Here is a 17,763-nt window from a genome sequence, read left to right on the forward strand (position 1 = left end):
ATAAGTGGGCCCCACTGTGTGTTGTTGTTAAATGTCTTAAATCTGTAAAATCAACAGTATATCGATGACAAATTTGATGCCATCAAGCAGGCTTCAATGCCATTGAAGTCGGCTCGGCTTGATGCCATCAAGTATTTCCCAAATGTCCTTTGTTGGTTGCTAAACACATTGGTGCCATTTTTCGATGACATCAAAGCTAGATCGAGTAATTGAAGTTTTTCGGATAGTACATGTTTTGTCTCTAGACAGTTTTGGTATTTTTTTTGATGCCATATAAGTGGCTTTGATGTGATCGAAGTTTAAGTGTTGATGACATCGAAGGGTGTTCGATGACATTGAACGTTTTGTGTAGAATTTTGCGGATCCGCCGAATCTGTGAAATTTGTTTTCGATTTTGTTTGGGATTCCTTTCAAGGCTATATATATGAGTGTAAACGGGATTTGGAGGTATTCTAAGTATTTTTAAATCGTCCTAGGGTTTCAAAGGGTATAGAAAGCGTGAGATTCGAGGTTGTTCAAATCAGGCAGTCTCTTTCTCTTTATAATTTTTGATCTTTCATGGTGATATCTGTCGCTTTGTGCTATGGTTTTTTTCTGAAAAGGTTTTTCCTTATTAAATTTTTGTGTTTTTCTTCCTTTTGCTTTGTGCTTTTGGATTGCTATATCCTAAATTCATCTATGTGTGCTTCTACGGTCCCCAACATTGTGTAGTGATTCCATCCATTAAATTCAATCGTGTGGCCCACTTGATCAATGAGCAACCTGGTTCTTTCACGATGGAGATTAACATTTAAATGGCGTGAATGTCCAACCCATGACTTTTTTTAAGAGTTAGAACCGAAGAGAGGGGAGTGGTTTTTAGGTTTGTATGGGGCCGAGCATGCACTCATGCATATGTAGCCAGTCTCCCATTCCATTCTATACATAGAGCAAATGAGTATAGTTAATGACTACTGGTAAATACTGAGATAGAGCACTTCCAAGAAAAATCATAAATTAATGGGAATTTTTAGGTAAACTCCGAACTAAAACTCGAATAAAGAAACGCAACTTGGGAATTCTCAAGTAACGAAAGCTATGGATTCGATTCTCTATCCATATTCTATTTTAATTTTCAGTTTTACATGTATTCTACATGCAATCTTGTTTTCTCGGTCATAATATTTTTAAGAAATGAGTATACGCTATTGGGGATTTGAGCTACAGAATCACACAGATCTAGATCTAGGATAGCAATCCAATAACGTCAAGCAATCACAAGAGAACATAAAGATTTAATGTGGAAGACCCTTGCGGAAAAAAACTACTGCACAAAGCGACAGAAATCCACTATGAAATAGAAATTACAAGAAAGATGACTTATCCGATTCAAACAACCTCGAATCTCATCCTTACTACACTCTTTGATAACTCTAGAACCCTTTAGGAACCCTTGAAAAACTTTTAGAAAGCTTTAGAATACCTTAGAATAACCCTAATGACACTTATTTATAGTTTAGGAAACTCCACTTATACACATAGTTCGGAAAAGCCCGGAAATCGCCTTAGGTTTACGCAGTCTGCGCAAGATCTGCGTAACCTCGACTGGGCGAGCAACCCATTCGACCGGTCGAGCCATTCCCTCAACTAATTGAGCAGCCTAGACACCAAAAAAACCGAGCTCACTGGACTTTGAGTCGAGTGAGTCTCAACGGGTCGAGTGCACCCTCGACCAATCGAGCGGTCGAGCAGCGGAGAAGACTTTTGACAACATACGCAACTTTAAGAAAGATTGAAAAGTGAAAATCAGTTTCCAAGGCCTTTCTTTTTCTCAAACAGAGGAAGAGTCGTGGGTTTTTTGCAGAAAACAATTTCACTTCTAGGTTTTTCATACTCCAACATGTTTTCTTTGAGCCTTTCTTTAATATCTTAGTTAGTTGCCTTTACGTCAATAAAAGGATTTTAAGGCTCTTTTTCACCGCCGGTTGAGCCTGGTTCATGAATGATTTTAATATAGTGGTGGGTAGGTATTTAACATTGTTAAATAAGTAATAAAAAATACAAATCTGACACGAAATCAGCTGGTTTTAGAACTATGGACCCATTTAATATAAAATACAAATCTGACACGAAATCAGATGGTTTTAGAACTATGGACCCATTTAATATAAAAAACAAATCTGACACGAAATCAGATGGTTTTAGAACTATGGACCTATTTGCACCTCTAATAACCATAGAATGGTGAGCTGTCCTATGTGGGCCCTTGAATGTTTTTGGTATTGAGCAGAACTAAAACAATCCATGGCTTGTTATTTTCAGTGTACTTGCAAAAAATAACTCATGAATTTCGTGTTTTCAATCGATTTCAACATTACGTACAACTCTTCTTTCCTTTTATATTATGTTATCCTTTTTCTTAAATTATACTTTCCTTAAGAGCCGTTGACTCCACTCTTCTCATTTGTATGGATACGACGCACCTATACAGGTTGCAACGTCACCACATTTTCAAAGAAAATGCAAAGGCTTTTCACGAAAGTCTCCCCATGTGCGCTAGAGCGGCATGTATGTGTATCCTCTGAGCCATTCGTTGAGTGGGACACACGATTAATGTATCCCAGTTGAAAAGTCAATTCATTTCTTTAGCTTGAATGTGCACACCTTGTCCAAAATTTAGCAGTTCACCTATGATGACCCAGGGATGGACATGATTAGTTTAATCAACATCTTCATCAAGGGGATAAGTACTCCGGATCCTTCGAGTTTCCCTGGACTGCTCACAGAGATCTCTCAAATTAACGACGAAAAATAATAAAATAAAAATAAATTCTAAAACATTTAAAATTTAAACTCAAACAATTCATGATTTTGGGCCAAAAGTACTAAGTCTCTTATTTGGCCTGACCATGTTATTCTCTTATTTTTCTAAGCTTTTTCGAAGGGTTAGTTGGCTAAAGTAGCTTCTTCTACCCAAATCATATATGGTGAGTTGAATTATTTCACTCTGCAAGATATGCTTGTTTTAGGGTGCATCTGTCCGTGATGCCCTCTACCTCACCTGATCAGCAGACTGGCCTAATTTTTTCGATCAGGAATACAATAGGGCCCACCTGACGAACAATCCAGACCCTTTTGGCCTCATAAGTAGGATATTAATCATACTCGCGAGAGTACCTATGGAGGGTTCTTTTCAAAAGGCCTGCAGCCATACGCATTGGGATACCAAAGGTCGAGACTTATAGCTTTTGAATCTGGGTCAATTCCAATGATCCAAACCGTTTATTCCATGAGTCTCACTTTCTACGATGTAAAGTCGATTTATAAAAGCTCTTAATTGGATCATTTCTTGCCATTCGTAATTTGGCTTCTTTGCCTTGAACTTGAACAGTCACCGCAACCATCTTGCAGACCGCTCCCATTAACTCCGGGGGAAGCGGATTAGGTGAGACCCCGGACTGAAACAGGACGGTGTGGCCCTTACCGTGGGGCCACGTTGATGTAAGTATTTTGTATCCACGCCATCTGTCCGTTTTTCCATATCATTTTAGGGCATTAGCCCGAAAATGAAACAGATCCAATTATAAGGTGGATCATACCATAGGAAACAGTGGTGAAAAATGAAACAGATCCAATTATAAGGTGGACCATACCATAGGAAACAGTGGTGATTGAACGCCCTATCATTAAAAATTTCTCATAGTACAACTTGATGTTTCCACAGCGTTTCACATAACCTAAAGGAAAAATAAATATCAGCATGATTCAAAACTTTTGTGGCTCATTAATGGTCAATCAGTGCTGTTTTCTATTGTATGGTCCACCTGGTAGTTGGATCTGCTTCATTCATGGGATAATACCTTGAAATGATCGAGAAAAAAAAAGGGCGGGGATGGACAGCGTGGATACAGAATACATACATCAAGGTGGGCCCCACGGTAATGCCCGCACCGCCTTAGGTCGGACGAGGTCTCACCTAATCCGCCCCGATCTCCGGGTGCATTGCACCTTTCGTGTCTACCAATTCTAATAACAGGACAACTGGGACTGGAGGATGGATATTTTTTCTAGGCTTCGGTCCATGCATAAAGCATCCCGTGATATGGATGGTTTGGATCCCTATCCACTGGACGCGGATTGCGTGTTCTGCTAGCTTCGGTGGTGTGTTGACGCCACCAAGTTCTGTGGGGCCTACCATGATGTATGTGTCATATCCACTCCTTCCATCCATTTAGAGAGATAATCTTAGAGCATAGTAAAAAAATCAGGCGTATCCAAACCTCAGGTGGGCCACACCACAGAAAGTAGTGGGTACAGTGATGCCAACCTTTGAAATATTTCTAGGGTCCACCAAGATGTGTATTTGCTATCCAACCTGTTCATAAGTCACACAGACCCTGGATGAAGCGGAAAAAATATTAACTTTATCTAAAATTTACGTGGCTCCCAGAAAGTTTTCAATGATATGCATTCAATCTCCCATTGCTTTCTGTGGTGTGGTCCACTTGAGATTTAGATCTACATCATTTTTTGATTCTTTTCTTAAGATTATCTCTTCAAATGAATGGACCGTTTAGATATAACACATATATCATGGTGGGGCCTCACTTCTACCGACCAAGCAATCTGCTTCCATCCAGTATTGAATGAACAGTGTAAAATAAAATATCTTGCTGACATTAACTCTTAGGGCCCGTTTGGCCAACTGCATTAGGTGGGATTAAGGTGGATGGAATTGTAAATGTAACAATAAATGTATGTGTAAAGTATTTTCCCTGGGTTTATCCTATGTTTTCCCATACCATGTTTGGAATGTATGCAATTAAAAATAAATCTCGGGATTTTCTTTCAAATTACACTTTGGGCCTGTTTGGGCGGTGGGATTATAAAGGATTAGGTGGGATGGGATTCAAAAAAACATAATTATTACCCATGGCAGGGATTGTTCCTGTTGCCATGGAATAAGATTAATGCCATGCTTTGTTGATAATATGGTAGTACATTGAATGGATATACCCACCATCATTTGAAATTATTGAGAATAACACATATGTGTTATATCTAAACTGTTCATTTGTTTTGTAACCTCATTTTATGGCATGGACCTAAAAATGAGGTAGATCCAAAACTTATGTGGCCCCAAAGAAGTTTTCAACGGTAAGTATTCAATCCCCGTTGCTTTCTATGGTGGGGTCTCCTTGAGCTTTAGATTTACCTGATTTTTTGGCCCATGCTCTAAAATAATCTCGATAAATGGGTAGACGGTGTGGATATAACCCACACATCATGGTGGGACCTACACAACTTGCTAACATTGAGTGAAATTGGCACAAGACCCAATGCGATTCCATTTAATGTAATTCCAAGCTTTTCCATTTCTTCCCAAACATGGAGTGGAATTGGCACGGAGCCAGGTGAATCCCATCCCACCTAAAATCCCTTCTAATCCCACCGCCCCAAGATTTGAAAATCTCATCTCACACTTTCCAACACAAGGCTCATTTTCTAAAGTTTATAAAATTAATTTTAATCCCATCCCACACACCTTCCAAACATGCCATTCCCAATCCCGATGTGGGATTAGCAATGCAATCTCATTTAATACAACCTAATACCACTTGCTTAAGGGCCCGTTTGGCCGGGTGGATTGGAAGGGATTGAATGGTAGTAGGGTGGATGGTATGGATTTCTAAGTAATGATTGTGTTGTCAGTGGATTGTCTTGAGATCCCTGGGATTGCTATATCCAATTTGTTTGGCACGCCCGGCCAATCCCGGGATTAAACCTTCCCATCCCTTCCAATCCCTCCAACCAAACACAACCCAAAAAATTTGAAAGGGATTAGGGTGGATTGGATGGGATTTAAAGGTAATGATGGTGTTCTCAGTGTATTGTCTTAAGATCCATGGGATTGGGATCAGATCACCGACTCTGTTTGGCACGCCCGGCTAATCCCGGGATTTAACTTCCAATCCCTTCCAATACCATCCAGTCCCTTCCAATCCGACTGGCCAAACGGGCCCTAATGCACTAGCCTCAGTGCATGGAAATAAGGCACAGGTATCGGAGATCAGAGCCACTCATTAGACATTAAAAATATCCCAAGAATTAGGTGGATATGATCATTGTGTGGGCCACACATGTGCTTAGAACTTTGGCTGTTTTTCAATTTCACTCACTGGGGACGGGCTAACGTGCAGCTCCACTCTCCAATACGCCATTTTTAAATTGTGAAAAACCAACTTGATCCAATCCATCCTTCATTTGACCTTATTTTACATAGCCATCCATTTTATAAGCCACGGATAGGATGGTTATGATTGCCTGAAAGAAATGATTCTTTTGAATGGTTCTGATTGCCTGAAAGAAATGATTCTTTTGAATCATAACCAATCCATGATGGTCCCTAACAAGTAGATGGATCAATATATTGCTTATACCTCATTTTGTGTAAATGATCTTCACTGTCCATATATAAGGCCATTGATCAAATGGTCAATATTCATCAGATAGTGCAACTGGGACTGTCCATTTGATGGGATTTACCTTACATGGCCATGACTAATGGAAAAATGTCAACTATCCCTTCTTTCTGCTTGTCTCCTTAATCATTGTAACGGTCAAATTACCTTTATCCATTTGAAACCTAAAATGAATGTTTAAGAGCAACCATTTTAGTGGCATTTTTAGCCATGGGTCAGCCATAGTAGTTTATTATAACAGAATCATTCTCTCTTTACTATCATTCCAGGGGTGGCTACAGGCCAGGCTGACCCATTTTGAGCTGAGCTCCGTCCTAATACTGACGCCCGTGGAGCTTGGATTTGAAGCCCGATGGATAAACGGTTTGGGCCTGGCTTAGGTTACTCAGGCCCATCCAGACAGTGATCAGGGCCCGATAGATAAACCAAAGGTATGACCACTTAACGAGCAGGGCTAATCTGGATGGTACAGGGCTAACCGTAATTCGGGCCCAAATCGTTTTTTGCTACCAAAAAATCATTTCCCAAGGAGCCTAAGTTGTGTTTGGATGCATCATTCATTTAAGGCAAGCTTATTTATTTGGACATGATTCGTCCAAAAAATTGAATCTAATGCCATCCAAACAGGGATGGTGGGAAGACAAAGTTGTCCAATAAAAAGAAAAGCAAAAGTTCTCTACTCCACATCCTTCGTTGCAACCATACTCTGCCCCGTGGGTCCACCCATCGCGGCAAGATTCGATTTATAAAAAATAAAAATAATAAATAAATAAATAAACCATGTTTATATTTTATGACCAACTTAATAAAAAGATTGGATCTCACACACGTGGGCCATATTGGTCCAGGTTTCAATCTGGACCTATTCAATGTCATGCTTTGGGAAAGGATGTGTTTGATACTCCGGCAGCATATGACGCATCATACACATGCAATGGGAGATTACACATTGCATACATGAGCTCAAAATAAACATGCTAAATTGTAGAACCCGTTAATGCCCAAATTCCATTTGTTGAGCAATCCTAAGCTTTGTTTCGTGGGTGGATTTTTTTATTTTTTATTTTTGTTGAAATTGAACTTAGATAAAATCATTTTTGACCATCCAATAAATGTCCACTAATCATATAGTCATTTAATAAAAAAACGCGTAATTTTTGGTACATGACGCATTTACACCTTAAATTTGGACAGCTTAATTTGATTTATTTATTTGCCATATTTGCATTTTCTAAATAATTTTTAAGTGCCTCTCTACCATCTATCTTACTCTCGTAGAGTATTAAAGATTTTGAGATTATTAAATTTTTTATTTCATAAAACCACTTGTCGGTCATTGCCCCAGATAAACCTACTTTTAAAATATTTAAGGCATTTGAAAATATGGCGGCGCTTATTTTACATTGACCAACGAACGATGACGGTAAAGCATGTGGAAAAGTCGGACGAAGACCTCTCTTTTTCACAATTATATCCCATTTGAAGGGGTGGGCGTGCGGGAGATTTTTGAGAGGCCCACTTCTATGCATGCATGCGATCAATGTTGTCCATTCACTCTGCTAACTCATTTTAGCCATGACAAAAAAATAGGCAGATCTAAATCGCAGGTGTACCGCATCATAGGAGATAAACTCCCGAGAGTCTACCACCCGAGCAAAGGTAAGGATCCATCGTAGGAATAATGGTAATTAAACACGTACCATTGAAAATTTGTTAGGGACTGCATCACAGTGGGCCACAAGAAGTTTTCAATGGCTGGTGTCATCATCCCCCGTTGTTTCCTAGGGTGGCCCCCACCAGCGCTTCAGCCACCAAACGGTGGAGTGGTGCTGGCCCACCTAGGGTGGAGTAGCCCTGCTTTTCCGAAACGGATTGGCTACTCCCCCTGCCACCAGCCAATGGCTGGTGGTCGGTGCTCCGTGGGCCTCACCATGATGTATGTGTTTCATCCATGTTCTTCATTTATATTTACAGGATCATTGTATGGTATGAGACCAAAAATAAGGTACATCTCAATCTCAAGTGGCCTACGTTACAGGAAACAGTGTTGGATGAACGAACGTGGACCATTAAAAACCTTTTGGGGGCTTTAAAAGTTTTGGATCAACATATCTTTTTTTTCCCCTTCATCTGGGCCTGTATGACCTGGTAAATAGATTGGATGTCAAATAAACAGTACAATGGACCTTAGGAGTATTTTAATGGTAGATATCCAAACACTATTGTTTTCTTGCGGTGTGGTCCACATAAGATTTATATACATCTCATTATTTTGGTTAAAGCCTTAAAATGATATTTAAAAATGGATGAACGGAATGGATAAAACAAATATATCATGGTGCGGCCCACAGAGCACTGACATCAGCCACCAGGCTGGTTGCAGGGGGAGTAGCCAATCCGTTTCCGCTTCTCGGAACCCCTCAATTTTTCGGAAGCGGTTTGGCTGGTGTACCACACACCACCGACCTGGCTGGTGTGGGTACGTGTCCGCCAAGACGCGCCAAGACGAGCGCTGACGCTTCTCGAGTTCCATGTTGTGCGAACGTTCCAAAGGAGATTAAAGTTATATGAGTCGCACAATAATGTACTTATCGTATCCAAACCGTTCATTAATTTGGCGAGAGCATTATTGCGCATGAGAAAAAAAACTAGTCATATCAACAACTCAAGTTCATCACACCACAAATAGCAGTGGGACAATAATTCTCACCCCTAAAACATCCATAGGGCCCACTGTAACGGTTTTTTTCATCCAATCTGCTCATAAGGTTATACAGACCTGAATAAAAGAAAAAAACAAATATAATATCGATCCCAAACTTCTGTAATACAAAAGGATTTCAATGGTAAATGTTCAATCCCCCACAACTTTTTTCAGTGTAGTCCACCTTATTTTTCGGCTCAAGCCTTGCGATGATATCATCAAATAAACGTACGGTTGGATATAACACATACTCCGTGATGGATCCACATAACTAGGTGACGTCAAAACCACCATCCAGATCAGTGGTGTAGTACACCAGCCAATCCGCTTCCCAAGTGTTCATGAACGTACGGTTTGGATATAACACATACCTCGTGATGGATCCACATAACTCAGTGACATCAAAACACCATCCAAATCAGTAGTGTGGTACACCAGCCAATCCGCTTCCCAAGTGCTCATGCTTCGCCAGTAAGTGAAGTACACCAGCCAATCCGCTTCCCAAGTGCTCATGCCTCGCCAGTAAGTGAGCCTTTCCAGGAAGTGGATTGCGTACTGAGTAACTCAGTACCCTTAGCGTACTGAGTAAACTGTGTGGGGTCCACTGTTATTTATTTATTTTATCCACTCCGTTAATCTATATTAAAAGATAATTTTAAGACTAGATCCCAAAAATGAAGAAATTAAAATCTCAAGGGGACCACACTACTGGAACTAGTTTGATTGAACCTCTACCATTGAAAATTTTTTGGAGGCCAAATAAGTTTTGGATCAAGCTGATGTTTCTGGTTTCTCTTCATCCATGTATTTGTGATCTTATGAACAGGTTGGATGACAAATAAAAATTAATTTAGACCCTAGGAAGATTTCAGCGGTGGAAATCGTTATTCCACACTGTTTCGTGTGTAATGGTCCACTTGAGCTTTGGATTCACTTCAATTTTTGTATCAGCCCCTAAAAGTATCATTAAAAATGGATGGACAGTGTGGATAAACCACATACATTAACAGTGGGCCCAACTGAGTTTACCCAGTACAATAAAAGCGTACTGAGTAACTCAGTACGCAATCCGATTCCGCCTCTCCAAGGATGAGCTGTCCTCCCAGTGAGCTTTGCTTAGCCCACGTGTACCTCTGGGCCCAGATGCGAGTATCCCTTGTTCGCAATATGAGACACTCGCCGCACAAGTGAGCCACACGTGTTTTCTGATGTGACTGTTGGCTTTATCTTCAAGCCATCCATTGTTTTCATACACGTATCCAGCCTGATGAGCGGGTCCCCATGATTATCTGGGCGAGGATATCGACACGGTCGTGCTGATCCAGTGAGCGGCTTTGATCTTGCACACTGTCTGGTACACCTGGGTGTCGAGGTCCATGTGGTCCACCGCGTTTTTGTTTCTGCCTTTACAACCCATGTTTCAACGATCCAGACCATGGGTATGCTGGGTCCCACCGGGGATGGACGGTTCTCCGAACACACTCTTGATAGGACGATCATAACCTGTAGATATATGGCCTGCAACATAAAGAGTTGAGATGAGAAATTCATCCACGGTCCACATTCAACTGAGAAAAGGTTCATGACCAATTTCCACGATCTTCTCACATAGCGACTTTTGGACATGTTCAATCCATGGCATTCATCAACAGAACAATGGACTCATTACCTAACCATGGCCCTACTTCTCATAACTGAAAACTCAAGTATACCCTCGACCAAGGATGCGATGACTCCTCATTAAAAAAAATGGGATTTTAATCAAAATGACCTACTGATATGGCCAAATGTAGAAATGGCATACCTTCACAGAGATTTATTTATTTGGCCTTCTATCCAATTAGTGGACCAAAAGATTACTGCTTTGGAACCTAGTGCCTGTACAAACCTTTGAATACGGGAGAAATTATGCAGCTTCGATCCATTTATCTTCTTTAGGAAAGCAGTAATCTTATATTGATACGAGGTTTCTGCTGCCCCATAAGACCCGACAAATGATAACAGTGGTCGTTTATTATTAACATTTGTCATGTGGTGTGGTCTACATGGCGGTAGACATTGGTCATTTTTCATACAATGGCATTTCATCAAATTCCAATTTTAATGGACGGAATGGATTTGAGACGTACCCCACAGTGGGCCCTAAAGACGTGGTCCTAGGAGTCTTTAGGTAGGGTCCGAGGCCATTAGATGACCCATTGTTATTTAACTGGCACTCTTTTTCTTCCTTTTTGAATATGTCTTTTATGGACCCACCACATATTCCAACTACATTTGCCATCAACTTTTTTGGTGTATGGGTACTGCCAACAACTTCCACGACTTTAAAATTGAATTTTATTTTTGCTCCAATAACTATGTTTCTTAGAGATGGAAACTACTAATACATGAAGACATTTTGAATGAATTTTTTATTTTATTTTTTAGAGAATAATATTTTCTTATAGATGAAAGCAACTTTTGGTTATAGATAGAGATGGATGATCATGGTTGTTCTCATGGGGAGTTGTGATTGTCGGAAGGGATTTGATGTAGAGAATGATAATCATCATTGTCATGGGAAAGACAATGAAAGAGAGATAATGTAAATTTTTAATGTGTTGCCTTGGTTAAATATTTAATGTCAACCTCGATCCTTAACACATGTCAACCAAGGTCGAGGTTGTCATGGTTGTCCTATGTTAAGGGCTTAGGTCATGGTTGTCATATGTTAAGGTTTGAGGTTGTCATGTGTTAAGGGCCTAGCTCATGGTTGTCCTATGTTAAGGGTTTTGCTTGTCATGTGTTATGGGTTTAGGTCATGGTTGTCATATGTTAAGGGTTGTGGGGCCCACCATGTAATATGTATTGAATGTACTCCATCCATTGGTTATGGGCCCCAAAAGAAGGCAAACTAAAGGCTCAAGTGGACCACACCATAGGAAACCGTGGGCATTGAACTCCTACTGTCGAAAACTTCTTAATGCCCACCATAATATCTATTTGTCATTTAGCTTGTTCTTAAGGTCATGTAGACCTATATGAAGGTAAAACACAAATATTAGTTTGATCCAAAAATTATACCCCTAAGAAGTTTTTAATGGTAGGTTTTGAAATTCACCACTTTATGTAGTATGGTCCCCTTGATCCTTTGATATGCTTCATTTTTGGGCTCATGCCCTAAAACGATATTTTAAAATGGATGGACAACAAGGATAAAATGCATGCCTCGTAGTGGGCCCTAAAGAGCACCTGACAAGACCATTGTTTCTAGCTAGGTTGAGCTACCTAATCTGTGTCACGTTCAATCACATGAATGCGAATTTTGAGTGAAAGCCTTTTGTAAGAAGTTCCTATCACCAGAAGTTATAATAGGCCCACTGTAATGTTTGTGGGAAATCCACTCCTTCCATCTGTTTTGGAAGATCATTTAAGATATGAGACCAAAAATTAGATGGATCTAAAACTCAAGTGGGCCACACACTAGAAATAGTGGGAAGGGGTTCCCTACATTTAAACTTTTCTAGGTACCACCGTGATGTTTATATGCAATCCAAACCATTCATAAAGTGGTTCAAATGCTCATAAGGCCCTTACCACTGAGATGAACTAAAAGAATAAAAATACTAGTTCGATCTAAAGATTCTACGGCCCCACGAATGTTACAACCATGGGCCTGTGATCTCCACTATTCTCTATTGTATGACCCACTCGAGCTTTCGATCTACCTCATTTTTAGACACATGTCATAAAATGATTTGGTAAAACATGTGAACGATGTGAATTTCTCTCAAACACCATAGTAAGCCCTCCAAATTTTACCCAATATGCTTACGTAATATGCAATTTGAATGCCTCCCGCATCATGCCCGGATGGGCGCTAAGCTTAAGGCACCAAGGCATATTTTGTTCCTTAAATCTTTCAATTACCATCAGAGGACAAAAAGTAAAGTTTTGTAAAGGGAGGTAATTTGCTGGATTTAGCCATACCATAAGACCATTTTGATCAAAATTCCTTAAAAATCTGCATAGCACACAAGCTCCCATCTGAGCAGCTATATCATAACCCCTTATTGTTAGGGGCCTTACACAAACCTTAGGATCTAGCCTCCCAAAACAAACCAAAATTATGGGATAATAAAGCAATGAAATAAATCAAAGCATAAACCACACCACACAAGAGATTTTTACATGGAAAACCCTTAAAGAGGTAAAAACCACAAGACCTTGTCCAGATCAACAATCCACTATGAAGTAGAACGTTACAACCTTCTTCACTCACGCAGGAGCGGATAAACAGTAAGAGAATAAAAGAAAAATGAAGAGATCTCATCGATTACGAGGACGTGGAAGCGCTAAGATGTCGAATGCACAGTAGATCACCTCTACGAGCATAACCTCCCTTCCACAAGCTTCCTCTCTCTCTCTCTCTCTCTCATACCTTTGATAGCCTTAAAACCTTTAGCAAACCCTTGCAAAGTTTTAGGAAACCCTCTTGCATTACCTAAGAAAGCCCTAGGCACCGCTATTTATAGTTTAGAAAATTCTCTTCTGCACCCTGTGGCGAAAGGCCTCAGATATCCGCAGTCCGCACAAGATCCGGACTCAAATTTGCGTAAGCTCGACTGGTCAAATCGAGTCCTCGATTGATCGAGCAGCCTACTCGACCGGTCGAGCACCTCTCTTGACTGGTCGAGCACCCCGGAGAAAAATATTGGATGGTCGCTGGACTTTGAGTCGAGCCCCACTCGACCGGTCGAGCGCCACCCATGACAGGTCGAGCAGCCCACTCGACCGGTCGAGCGGCGTGGTGAATAACTCTGATTTTTCAACCCACTGCTCCATCTCTCCTTTGAACTGAGGAGGAAAAACTCCCATCAAATCTCTCCCTTTTCCGACTCAAGAGGGATTCACTTTCTTCAAGTCAGTCAGGTTTCTACAAACCTCAAACTTGCCCTTGAGCAAAGCCTTGGTTATCATGTTTAACCCATTATCGCCCATATGGACCTTCTCAAGCAATAACACCTTCTGTTCTAAAGTATCTCTGATCTAGTGATACCGAATCTCTATGTGCTTTGACTTAGAGTGCTAACTTGGATTCTTGCTTAAGTGTATACCACTTTGACTATCGCAATAGACCACGTGCTGCTTCTGCTTCAGGCTAAGTTCCTGTAAGAACCTCTTCATCCAAAGCATCTCTTTACATGCCTCTGTGACTGCAATGTACTCAACCTCTGTCGTCGACAATGTTACGACCTTCTGTAGCTTGCTCTGCCAAGAGATCTCTCCCCTTGCAAACGTGAACATGAACCCCGATGTAAACTTTTTGGAGTTTATGCCACCTGCCATATCTGCATCTGTGTAGCCCTCTAACACAGGTTTTCCATCACCATAGCATAGGCTCAACCTGGATGAGCCTCTCAGATACCGCAATATCCACTTCACCATATCATAGGTGTGGTTCTTATGCAAAGATCTCATCTCCTCTTGCACAGCTCTCAACCACTCCCTCTTATGCTCGTCGGCTAGCGCCTTAGAATAATCTTCTAGCTCTCCCCCATCAGTCAGCATAATGTACTAATGCGGCGAGTACCTCTTGGACGGCTGTCTGTCCCTAGATGACCTCTTCACCTGTGGCTCAACAGGCGGATCAAGTGGGGGCTACTCCCCTAGTCCATCTTCTAAAGAAACTCCATCGTCCTCTGCACCTTGCTGTACTCCCCTATATCAAACACCTGAACTAGGCTGATTCTTCTCTGGTTTACCACTGTCTTCTATACACTGAGCTTCTTCTCGATCGGATCCCACAATCTGTAACCGAACTTTTCATCACTGTACCTCAAGAACACACACTATCTGATCTTCATATCGAGCTTGGACCTCTCATCCTTTGGTATATGAACGGATGCCCTGCATCCAAACACACTAAGATGACTGTACGAAGGATCTTGTCAAGTCCACACCTTCTCATGTACTTCTCCATTCAACGGGGCTGATGGAGACCTGTTTATCAAATATACTGTTGTGTGCATTGCTTCTCCCCAGAACGTCTTGGGCAACTTCGCATGGGATAACATACATTTGATTCTCTCTACAATGGTGTGATTCATTCGCTCAGCTACACAATATGCTAGGAGGTCTTGAGAACCGTCTGTTCATGCCGTATACCCAAGGACTTACAATACTCATGAAAGTCGCCAATATATTCACCACCATTGTCAGTGCGAATGCACTTCAATGATCTACCTGTCTCTCTCTCTCGATCATAGCATGAAACAATTTAAATGCACTAAAGACCTTGTCCTTGGATTTCAAAGTATAAACCCAAACCCTCCTATATGCATCATCTATAAAAGTAACAAAATATAATTCCCCACCCAAGGTTTTTGTCCTTATAGGACCACAAACATCATAATAAACCAAATCTAATGCATGTGCTTTATTAACTTGAGAAGTAGATTTAATAAATGAAACTCTATATTGTTTCCCTGATAAACAATCAATACACGTTTTGAGAGGTATACCTGTCACATTTGGAAGGAGCCGCTTCCTCGCTAGTACTTGAAGCCCTTTTTCACTCATGTGGCCTAGACGTGTATGACACATGTTAATAGTTGAATCTTCCGCTGCGTTTAACCCACCCTTTCACACACTAACACTTGCCTTATAAAGGGTGCAACACTTCTTTCCTCTGGCTGCGATTAACAAACCCTTAATGAGCTTCCAGCGCCCACCAGCAAACCGGTTTTCATAACCATCATCATCCAACATTCCCATCAACATCAAGTTGAGGCGAAGGTCTGGGATATGCCTCACATCCCTGAGAACCAATGTGCAGCCCACATCGGTCTTCACACAAATATCACCGACCCCTACGATCTTCGATATACCAGAAATTTTCACATTCACGGTCTCATAATCACCCGACGTGTAGCTTGTGAAGAAGTCCTTGCGTGGAGTCGCATGAAAAGAGGCTCCTGAGTCAATCACCCAGTCGGTGTCCTGACTCGTAGCCGTGAGACATACATCGTGATCTACTGAAAGAATAACTACAACGTCGCTATCTGAAGCGACCGCAGTGGAATCTGATTCATCTTCCTTCTCCTTTCCTTTTCCTTTTTTGTCGTTCTTATTCTTACGACATTCATGCTTATAGTAGCCCTTCTTACCACAATTCTAGCATTCAATATCCTTCCTGGTAATTGACTTGCCTCTTGATTTATTTCGGGCCTTCCCACCCTTTCTGTTCTTTCCTCTCTCCCGTTCTTGTGTCACAAGAGCCTCTTATTGAGTAGACCCTTGAGACTTCCTCCTTGTCTCCTTATTGAAGAGACAGCTAGTAAACTATTCCATGGATATCTTTCTGTCTGGCGTGGAGTTACTCAGAGACACCACTAATGTCTCTTAACTGTCAGGCAACCAACTAAGCAATAGCAAAGCCTGCAATTCATCATCCAGGACCATCTTCATAGCGGAGAGCTGGTTGACTATATTGTTGACCTCATTCATGTGCTCAGCCACAGAACCACTATCTTTGAACTTGAGATTCACAAGTCGTCGTATCAAGAAAATCTTATTACCGGCTGTCTTCCTCTCATACAACCCTTCTAATTTCAGCCATAGGCTAGCGGCTGAGGTCTCCGTAGATACATGGTGGAACACGGAATCATTCAACCATTGTCTAATAAACCCCACCGTCTTCCAGTCCAACTTCTTTCAATCATTATCAGACATATCCTTGGATTTTGCTGATATGCTTAAAATTGGAGAATATAAGTCATTGCAATAAAGCAAGTCCTCCATCTTAACCTTCCAAATGGTCCAGTTAGAACCATTGAGGTTGATTATCCTTGATGAGCCACCTTCCATAATTCATAACCATTCCCACTCCGTTCAATGAACTTAGCTCTAATACCAAATTACTCCGATTTTTTAACCCGTTGCTCCATCTCTCCTCTGAACTGAGGAGGAAAAAATCCCATCACCTATATCATTCAAAAACCTCTCTATCTTGGTACCTTTAAAGTAAATATATCTCTTTCTTCTTTTTTTTTTAGTGTAGAACCAAATGCATCACTTGAGTTGATTTATGCAACCAAAAGGAGACCTTTCAATTTAAATATTGACATTTTCATTGTTTCAATGCTGGTTTCAGCCCCTTTGGATGTTAACGCTATGAGAATTGAATGTTAAGCATGTTATGATCCAAATGGTTTAAAGAGCCTAGCCTGACACATTCCATCAATCTGAGTTTTTGGTGTATTGATATCAAAGCAACATCGCATCTTATGAAACACCGAAGGAACGCTATGTGGAAAGGGCAACCTAGACCAAAGTGAAAGTCGTCATGGCTTAAAAAAGGCTACCTGAACAAAGTAAACTATCAAGTAGAAAGGGCTACCTAGATAATCAAAGTGTCGCCCCCATGCCCTGAAAAGGCCACCTAGAAACGAGGTCAAATTGAGTGTCGCCGCACAGTGGGCTACCACGAATATCAGTTGCAGAGCATTGGTGGAATATTACAATCCCAACAGTTTAAAGAGCCTGCTTTATGTGTTCTTGACCTGTTGGATGGGTTCTTAACAATGCAACTATTGAATAGCATTCTTGAGACCTCAA

This window comes from Magnolia sinica, chromosome 5 (genome assembly GCF_029962835.1).
Source record: "Magnolia sinica isolate HGM2019 chromosome 5, MsV1, whole genome shotgun sequence".
Lineage (NCBI taxonomy): Eukaryota > Viridiplantae > Streptophyta > Magnoliopsida > Magnoliales > Magnoliaceae > Magnolia > Magnolia sinica.